The sequence below is a fragment of the Fistularia commersonii genome, chromosome 28, assembly GCF_037954325.1.
Source record: "Fistularia commersonii isolate RoL2024-O1a breed Wild chromosome 28, RoL_Fcom_v1.0, whole genome shotgun sequence".
NCBI classification, from domain to species: domain Eukaryota; kingdom Metazoa; phylum Chordata; class Actinopteri; order Syngnathiformes; family Fistulariidae; genus Fistularia; species Fistularia commersonii.
In genome coordinates, this window is record NC_141311.1 from 12,729,535 (window position 1) to 12,740,665 (window position 11,131).

Below are 11,131 nucleotides of genomic sequence, written 5' to 3' on the forward strand. Positions count from 1 at the left end.
CACTCATTCGGGCGATTTTTCCCTTTTTTTTTCCAATTAACCTACTTCAAGTTTTTGGACTGTGATAGGAGACCCACGCAGACACGGGTGAACATGCAAACTCCACACAGAAAGTGTGCCTTTCCTTCATGCTGTGAGGCCACATTAACCACTGCACTACTGTGCCGCTCTATTTTATAAAATTATTCATTGAAATGCTGGATAATATTTGGGCTTTTGAAATGTCTTTGTCTACTACAGAGGCAAAATGTCAGCTGACCACGTGTGCACCCACCAAACCCAATGTCATCAATGGGCTAGGCTTTTAAAGCTCTTTTTAGAGACCCCATCATTGCAATGCTGAAATATAAACCCATCAAGTAAGCTATTTCTAGGCCTAGTTTCTTCATGTGGTTAAATTTCTATTTTTGCTCTGCCCATAAAGTGTTACTGAATGACATTGTATACCTTACTCTTGTTACAAATTATAAGAAGGAAATCATCTGCAGATATGGGGAATCACAGTAGGTTATCGTGACCAGCACAAAGCCAAGCGCAAGTCATGCTGGATGCATATTAAAGCCCCCGCCCCAAGGATGCATCCCAAAAGGTTTATTTTTGCTCAGCTGTGAATGGTTATAGCGGCAAACCACCATATGGCTGAATGATTGAGTGGTCTTGGTGGAAAATTGGGACTAAAATTATAGAGGCTGAGCTTGTGTAAAACAGGCCTTTCATTCCCGTTCTTTTCCACAAGTTGATTTGGCAAATACACAAGGTATCTCTGGGAAGTGGAAATAGAAGATGGCTATATTCATCAGGATACCTGTCACGGGAGTCACCTGCCTTTATTGCAAAACAAACTGCAAAATTTGGGGTGCTTGGATGTGGTCTTTTATAGCTCCATCTAAATTCAGAATTGAATTGAAAATGTGTGAAACATTCCCCAACAGTGAAGAGATCAGACTTTTAATATCCTCATACCCTTTTAAGTGCATGTAATACACAATTTAGAAAAAATATCTTTTCAGATTGAACTCTGAATGAACCATCATCTTCCAAATCAGGAGTGATTACAACTTTTTTTTACAATTGCATCTGATTTCAGCATGCAGGTGAGCTTGCAGTTTTCAAACAGAATACCGTACTACATTCTGAAGAGTTTTATTTAACCGATTCCTTCTCTGACAACTAAAAAACAGAGGTTCTCAAACATTTCAGACTCAACCTTAAAGTACAGGTGACAATGACCCAGCATCCACACCATTCCAGGAAGTGGCATGAGAACCAAATGATTAATGTCTTGGAAACGTCATAATATATGCTAAGTATAAAAGTATAATGAGAGAAACAAAATCACACAGGTAGCCTCTAAAATGAAAGAATTTGTTTAAAAATAAGGATGCTCATTATTTTCAGATCTGCATATATTGCATATGTACTTCTTAAATGTTAAATGAGTTCAAAAAATCATCACTTGTCTTCCTTTGTGAGGCCGTTATATTAAAGCACTTTGTAACTCTCTTGAAATGTGCAATATTTTTTATAGATAAGTGTTGTGAAAGATGAAAAAGAAATTTGCATTTCTTCTTCTCATGTTTTCAACTTTAACAGTGATCTGGTTAAACAAAAAAGCAGACATGCAATCTGACAATTGGGAAACAATAGAGAATGTAATAACGACATTTAATTGGAAAATTAATATACCTGAATACACTTAAAAATGTGTATTTTTGTCAAAAAGGTTAAGAAATCTAGACAACTTGGCCCAAAGTCAATCAAAACCTTTTTTTGGTTGAGGATGCAGTATTTTGTTAGGTGTACTATGCAATTATCTATCATTGATACGTCACAGTGTTTCCAGCTGGGGCCTTTTTGAGGATTCCAGCTTACATTTGAGAACGTAGAGAAGTTATAATACTAAACTATATTGATAAGGAATTTTTCAAATGTAAGCTGGAATCCTCAAAACTAGGCCCCAGCTGGAAATACAGTATCGATGTGCGTTTATTGTAAAACACACTGAACAATTTATTGCAGCCACAATCACATTAAGTTTTGATTGACTGGGACAAATTTTCTAGATTTTTTTAACCTTTCTGACATAAATACATATCTGTGAGTGTATTCAGGTTTATTCATTCTACAAATAAATGTTGTTCTATAAAGTATATTGTTTTATCATCATGTCAATATTGCTTATAATTGTTACAAACCCTTGCCAAACAACACCTGAAAAGATTTTTTTTCCTCGAAGTCAGCCAAGTCCTTTCAACAAGAAAGGCCTTTGTTCAACAATGGAACTTCAAAAAATATATATTAGGACAGAATAGGACCTGCTTTAGTCTATTACTAGGAATTCCATTAAACATCTGATTAAGATTTGTTCAGAATGACATTGGATGAACATAAAACTTCACTTAGTAAAGAATAACTGAATTCTCACATGAAACAGTTTTTTTTCTCAGCTAATAAAATTCACTGCTTTTAAATAAAGAACTACAGATCATATACTTTAAGCCCCTGTTTTCCTGCTGTGCCTTTACATCAGTTTTTGCATCCAAGATTTCTGTCATTTTCCAAACTGAGTTGTAATGAGGATTTTGTTGTGGCCTGGGAAATGCTGTACTTTTGGTTATGTTTACTTTTCTGCTCCACTTTTGAAAGAGTTAGCAAAGAGATCTAAGATAACAGCAGTGATGGACCCTGACCTTTCAACTTGCTCTCCTCAAGCATGAGCTCATCAATCAACTTGGAATATGCGTTTAGTTTAGCTATTGTAATTTCTCTAAATCTACACTGTATGGCCAAAAGTTTTCACTCACCCATCAAAATAATCGGAGTCAGGTGTTCCAATCACTTCCATGGCCAAGCTGTATAAAATCAATAACCTAGACATGCAGACTGTTTTTACAAACATTTGTGAAAGAATGAGTGGGTCTCAGGAGCTCAGTGAATTCCAGCATGGAACTGTGATAGGATGCCACCTGTGCAACAAATCCAGTCATGAAATTTCCTCGCTCCTAAATATTCCACAGTCAGTAGGATTATAAGAACGAGGAGGTGTTTCAGAAGTGGTAGGCCACGTAAAGTGATGGAGCATGGTCAGCAGATGCTGAGGGGCAAGGTGCAAAGAGGTTGCCAACTTTCTGCAGATTCAATCACTACAGACCTCCAAACTTCATGTGGCCTTCGGATTAGTTGAAGAACAGTGTGCAGAGAATCTCATAGAATGGTTTTCCATGGCCGAGCAGCTGCATCCAAGACACACATTAACAAGTACAATGCAAAGCATCAGATGCAGTGGCGTAAAGCATGCCGTCATTGGACTCTAGAGCAGTGGAGACACGTTCTCTGGTGTAACAAATCGCACTTCTCCATCTGGGAATCTGATGGAGGAGTCTGGGTTTGGTGGTTGCTTGTCTGACTGCATTGTGTAAAGTGTGAAGTTTGGTGGAGGGGAGATTTGGTGGCTTTGTTTTTCAGGAGCTGGGCTTGGCCCCTTAGTTCCAGTGAAAGGAACTCTGAAAGCTACAGCATACCAATACATTTTGGACAATTCCATGCTCTCAACTTTGTGGGAACAGTTAGGAGCTAGCCCTTCCCTTTCGAACATGCCTGTGCACTGTGCACAAAGCAAGGTCCATGAAAACATGGATGACAGAATCTGGTGTGAATGAACTTGACTGGCCTGCACACAGTCCTGACCTCAACCCGATAGAACACCTAAGGGATGAATTAGAGCGGAGACTGAGAGCCAGGCCTCCTTTTCAAACATCAGTGTGTGACCTCACAAAGGTATTTCTGGAAAAATGGTCAAAAATTCCCATAAACACACTCCTGAACCTTATGGACAGCCTACCAAGAAGAGTTGATGCTGTTCTAGTAGCAAAGGATGGAGCCACGTCATATTGAACCCGGATTAGGAATGGGGCGTCACTTAAGTTCATATACGAGTTAAGGCAGGTGAGCGAATACTTTTGGCCATATAGTGTATTTCACAGAGTAGTGGACTTGCCTTAAAAGGGACAATGAAGTTCTACTGCAAAATGTCTGGAAAGTGACACTGATGTCAAACATATGTTTCCCCCAACAGTACAACAGAAATAGGCAGACCTATTTCCAGAGCTGGTTTGCATGCAAGCTCCAAGGACTGATGTTTGCAATCTGGGAGCCACAGAGGTTTTTTACATGATCAGTAATTCAGAAAGTGGTCCACCAAAGAATTCATCTTGTACTTTGTTTTGCTGTTGCCATGCACTTGCGCTAAAATATCACTGGGTGCAGTGGGATGGCACCACAACAGCAGAAAGTATGTCAGACATTGTCCAAAACCTCTCAAATGTCCAGAGCAAGAAAGGAAAATATATATATGTATATTTTCAAACACAGAGAGTGAAACCAAAAAGCAGCCTGTGGGATAATTAACAGAAATTGGAGGAGCAAATGTTTATTACAGCTGTTAGCATCCAAATAATATCCAGATGTGAATTTGTTGGACATGTTTTTTCTGGTCGAACAAGCAATTTGAGCCTTATGGAGGATAATCTGAGCGCAAAGTGTCCCTGTGCTCCTGTTGCACTTGTCTTTCTTCATCTGAATATGAAAACATAACATGATGTTCGCCTGAAAGCCCCTTCAAGTCTTTGAACTCGTGTCTACCTGCCAGGTGTCCTGTGTTTTCTTATAGAGGACAGACAAGGATTTGCCCCTCTATTGTACCACAAGAAAAGACTTCTCCATTTTCATTCTGCCTAAAGCAACATCCATTAAAAAGGTTTTGTTCCTTGACAGAAGCTAGTGAGAGATATTCATCTTTGTCAAAAACCTACCATACATCTAAAGCACGTTAAGTTGTGTTCTTTTCATTTTTGTTCATTATCTGTTTCCAACAGCAAATTTCTTTCTCAAAAAAAAGCTACACATACATGGGGATGTTTACTTTTCACAACCAGTGGCATCACAGACTTATTTTCCTAGAAAAACATTATTCATTATGTCCTGTGTGTTTTGCCGCAGGTTGTACAGAGCTGCCATAATAGACATGCCAGTTTCTCATAGTCTATCAACAACACAGGGCATGTCTTGGCTGTGACTATTACTTCGAAGCTTAGGGGAAAGATAAACATGTATATACAACACGTTAGTGTAATACCTGGGGCATATTTGGAGAGCGCTGCCTCTTGTCTTTCGGTTTCAATAAAAGTATGAGGGGAACACATTTTATAAAATGGCAAAGCAAACATACCGACTGTGAAATCAGCAAGGGCTTTTTTCTTTGAGATAACATGACAGCATCTAAGCAAGGATTTCCAGGAATATAGGCCTGGCTTTGACTTCCTTGAATCATCATTGAACTGGCTCTGTGTTGAACCGAAGCGTTTCTTTCTAACAAATTATGAATTATGGTTGCTGATTCGTTCGTGCACCTCCTTAGCATTTTAGTTCTGCTGCAGTTCAAGTTCACCACACATACATATACCTGTCTTTTTTGTCAGAAAAATGTTTGGAAGAGACCTAAAACAGTTTAACAATTCATTTACAAAATTTCCAGTTATCAAAGAAATACAGTAGTTTGAAGTTTCATATGTCGTCAGAATAATAGGAGGTTAGGCAGTAGAAAATTTTGTGTGGGTAGCGTCCAAGAATCACCATGCCATGGAATGACCCACAACTTGTTTTAAAATGTTGTTTGTTTCAGGGAATAAAGATGTAATCTATTCAATATTTAGCTACAGGTTAAGACTTTGGAAGCTTTGGATGGAGTCAGGCTATATTATTGTGTCTGTGTGCCTTGATAAGGGCACACTGGCTTTAGCCTTGGTCTAGCAGGAGAATGGAATAGCGCTTATGATTATTTGTTTCCCATAATTGTGTCCAGTTTCTACAATGATTTCCTTTCTATTAATTTCACCTGTTGATTTTCTGAAAAATCAGGCTGCTAATTGCAAGATGAAGACAAAAATGCAGCATGATGGAGCCAGTAAAATATATATAAATGAGAAATCAAATAATTGTAACAGTAAATATAATTAACGCAGGAAAGAGAACTACAAACCATTGATTATTATCAAACACAAGAAACTTCATCGGTAACATGTCAAACATAGTACAAAAGAGTGGAGACGATAACTGGACAGAGGCAGTAATTCCTATAAGCAGATAATTACACAATACGAGACGGAACACCCATTATTCATAAGAAAGACCAAAGACGAGCAATGCTAAAGAAGACTGATTAACATGCACAGATGAGATACATTAGGTCAGAATATCCAATAACAAAGGGGAACCATACAAAGACAGAAAATTAAAAAGTAAAACAGGATGAGCCACGTTCCCATTTCAAGCATTATGACGGGTTGTCCCACATATTCATAGAGTTCTGGAACTTTTTCCTTTCATTTGACTCATTCAAAAAATAGTTAGACAGGAAACGCAGTACTATCCTGAAACTGGATTGAAAATATAAAAATAAACAAATGGATTAAATGTTCCACAAATCCTTTAAATTTATTTATGGACTTGGGAAGTCTGACTCTCTGATAGGAAAAACCTGAATAGCTGTACTCCATGAACTTCTTTTTACTAGACTTGCTGGCATTTTAGACTTTGAGCTTTGCTTGAGATGAATCAGTGTCCAAGGAAAAATTAAACTGAAATATCTGATATGTCGACAATGTGCACTTTGGCCTTGCCAACAGTGTAATGGCTTGATTAGGGTGTGTGAGCCATGGTCAGGTACCTTGATGCAGTTTCACTGGCTACAGACACAGAAATATTATAAGAGACGCTCAAGGCCAGAAGGGGCGAACCCTCAGCTAAATGATCTTCAAAATAATATTGTTGTAACACTTACAAAGGAGGATGGAAATTTCCTCCCGCTCTCAAAGAATAGCCTCCTAAGCATATAGACCAGACCACACACTGAGCTACTGATTTTCAACAAGTGCAACTATTTTAGGTTGCTGTGGGAGGAAGTCCCTTGCATTCCACAGCTTTACCTTATTTCAGGTAATTGTCTTTTAGTGACTCATCAACTTATTTGTATTTCACAAGTGACTTTACACCGGTTAAATTACAGGAGCACTTTGCACGCCAGAAAGGGGAACGACCAGTTTTGACGTCATGGAGGGATCACTGTCCCGATGAGACATAAGGGTTTCCCTCGGTTGCTAGGCAATGGGGTTTCAAAACATGGCATTCCACATGGCACACCTCTTTTCAAAGCAACTAACATGCTGTCAAACATACCTGTTGCTTCATCCCATCGTTGAGTAACGATAGTTATTTTTGTTATCTGTCATAGAACCATGATTATGATTGTGATTGTGAATCATCGCTATGACAACCAAATAATCTCTTGAGGGGAAAGGCAAACCTTTCATTGCACTGTTGCTATAACAAATTTTAGATTAAAATACATTGATTGTAACATTAAACTAAGTTTAGGTTATAACATTAAATGGTGTAAAATAGTGTTTGAAATATGAATGTCATATGACTACTACAGTAGCAATATTTTTCTCTGAGTAGAGAGTAACTATATAAATGTGTAGGGCTTTTATATTTCAGGTAAACGTGTAGTTGACTATTGTTTATAGAATGCATATTTTACAGTAGATGCAATATACAATATATTATACATATGGTTAAAGACCGTTAAAAGATGAATGCTATTCATGTGAAATTGTAAGTCTTGTATCATATTAAATGGTCATTATGCTCACAAACGTTATTGTATTGATTTATTTGAATCTGGGTGAAGTGATTTTTTTTTTGAGCTCTAGTAGACAATGTCACAAAGTTTTTTAGAATAAAGAATGAATTAACTTGAGTAGTACAGTTAGAATACATTTCCTTTTAACCCTCTCCAGGCAGATGTTGCAGATTTGCGACAGCTAAATGCTACTTAGCTAATTACGCCACAACTTAATTTGAGCCTGAGAGGGTTAAGAGCAGTAATTAATCCCTTGGTCACACAAAGACCTGTGATGGTGATTCATCAGTAAAGTTGTGTTTAGTAGTATTCCCTATATTTCTATCTGTATCACTATTTTTGCTAACCCGGGATTTTCTTTGACATTTTCCCATTTCTTTCCTACCATTTGTATCTTTTTTTGACAGGAAATCTGGTCAAATTGTTTGTGGGAAACCTCTAATAAGACATGACAATTAACTTGGGTGTAAAGCTAAAATAATGCTTGATGATATAGATAAATGGTGTTCTGAACTCAATGCATTGCACAAGTTTCTCATTAATGTTTTGTGGCTCAACAATGCAAATGATCATGATGCCTTCATTTAGACTTATTTCGCATGTAGCAATGTTTAAAGGCTTTTGAAATCCAAACAAGGAAGCTATCAACTCATGCAAATTGTAAGGGCCTCATTAATCACTAACTCAGTACACCTCTTCAACCAGAAGCGCTTATTCAAAAAATGACAGACTATTAGTGTACAAGTACAATGTTGTGCTTTATTTGATTTGCCAAAATTCATGCACTTTTGAGCAGAGAATCATTTTTTTGCTTCAGCCAAACATTCTGTAGGCAGCCATACAGGCAGCCGTAAAGGATTTTAGGCCTGTTGAATATTCAGAGGGTGAACTTGCTTCATGAATGCAGCCTTCACATCAGATGCCGCATTCACATCTACCAGGTACGCAAGTTTTCAAACATACACTGAAATACCTTGCCTACCATAAAACAGACACACTCCTTCGATTTTTGCCAAGATTAAAGAAAGTTCGACATAACATTTCAGACAGCCTTTTGTAATACTAGAACGTTGTGGTTGATGTTGACAAGGTATGTTTAATTTATGCCTGAGTTGGCTTTATAACCACTTTTTGTGAGTCGCTTTGGATAAAAGCGTCTGCCAAATGAATGTAACGTAATGTAATGTAATAACTGGTCACACACCTTTCACCCTGATCGCTACTTAAAAGAAAAAAAGATTCACAATTACAATAACACTTGGGACTTAGAAAAACCTCAATATACTCATATATGTAAAAATATTTACCTTATTTGTATGGCATCTGGGAACATAGCGAGATTTAAGAACGTGTAAGGAAGTGACAAATTTCCTCTGGCCTCTATTTGGACTGAGATGAGTAAAGCAAAGGCTTGATAGGCTTGATGGAAAATTTATATTTGATTTCATGTTTTTATTTTATTTTATCACAATTACTTCAGACTTCATACATCTCATCTTTTTCCGTCAGTCACAATTACATGAAACAATGGCAAAAAGCCGAATAAATGTGAAAAGAAACAGATGCAGACGTTTGGGAAAATAGTTGTTTTGAGTAACTGCCGTGTCAAATTAATAAATGTCATTGAATAACATTACACTCTTCCAAACCCCAACTACCTTAAACTGGAGATGCTTCGTAGAAAAGTTTGAAAGGGCCGAGTTTATGACAAAAAGTGAACTAAGAGCAAATTACTATTACAGGTCAGAGTGACATAGATTCACAACCATCAACACCTGGTTGGAGTGAGTCACATGAATTAAAAGTATCACAGCTCTGTTACAAGACAGATTTAAGCAATGACCTCATGTAGGACCACTGCAGTCTGTCGTAGCATGAACAAAAGCCAGTCTGTACTTGTCCATCCTGCGTTTCTCTTTAGTATGCCTGCGACCACTGACCACAGCCTGAGTCATATCCTTCCCAAGTCTCCTTTATGTTTAGAGTGTCGGCATTCAACTGCCTATGATATCACAAATCCTTGGAATTAAGAATAGCTGCCTTGTTAAGACCTTTAAGATGGGATGGGAGGAACCATCTGGTCTGGATTCTGATTCGAGAATCTATCATCAATTTAATTCCAATCAATACCTTACATGCCTGATGGACAAGTGTAGCTTACAGAGACATACAATTCCTTGAAAAGCATCAAAGGTCAATGCATCCAATTACACGTGAATATACTTGATTCAGTCTATAATTATATCATGCACATGTATAACAGTGAAGTGTAGTTTTTGTAGTGTTTAAATATTCTGATTATAATACTCAAGATGTGACCCCACCACTTGAATGCACATTTAAAATGTATCTCTTTGGAATTTTTTTTCTCTCTAGCGGCATTGTAGTACAGCCTCTAAGACCATACTGAGTTTAAGGGTCACCCAAACCAACTTAATGTATCATATAAAGCATATAATTTTTCATTTCAGAGTTCAGTCCATTAGGGCTAAAGTTACTGATTGCTTCCATGATGAAATAGTCTACTGATTTTCCATCAAACAATCTTCATTTAATTTAATTGGACTTTATAAATCCCTTGTGGGAAATTCGTTCTCTGCAATTAACCCATCAACCCATCATGGATGAACCATGAGCAGTAGGCTGCCGTCCACCAGCGCTACGGCAGCAGTTAGGGGTTCAAAGTCTTGCTCAACAACACTTCAACACACTAGGAGGAATGGAACCAAGAATGTTCAGTTCCAGGGACGATGGCTCTGCTCCCTGCGACACGCCACCCCTACAAAATGCAGTTCCCTGATTGAGAATCGAACCCAGGCCACAGCAGTGAGAGCGCCGAATCTTAACCACTGACCATTAGAGAAATATAAAGTTAAAGCGAATTACCAAACAAGCATCTGAAGATAAACTAATTTGATCATCTACAAATGATTAAATGCACAAATTTATCATCTATATTCTCTCAACCAACATCTGCATCTACATGAGTATTATTATGTTCCATTATAAGTTATCCCTCAGTGGGCAATTTGGTTCTCTGCCATTAACCCCTCATGAATGAACCATGAGCAGTAGGCTGCTATCCACCAGGACCACAGAAGAAGTTAGGGGTTCAACGTCTTGCTCTACAACACCTCAATACACTTGGAGGAGCCGGGAGTAGAACCAGAAATGTTCCAAAGGCGATTGCTCTACCTCCTCTGCCACTCCGCTGCAGCTTCCCCAGAAAAGGCACAAAAGTCATGTGTAACTCAGTACAAAGAGGGTGATGGTGTCCAGAAAAAGTAACACATTTTCCAGTACATTTACCTTCTTTCCACCATTCCATATGTTTTTGTTAACTGGAAAACTGTTTTCAAAGATACCTTGCAATAGTGAATGGAAAATTATCTTGTAACCTTTATGACTCTGCAGGGCTTCCAAACATGGGCG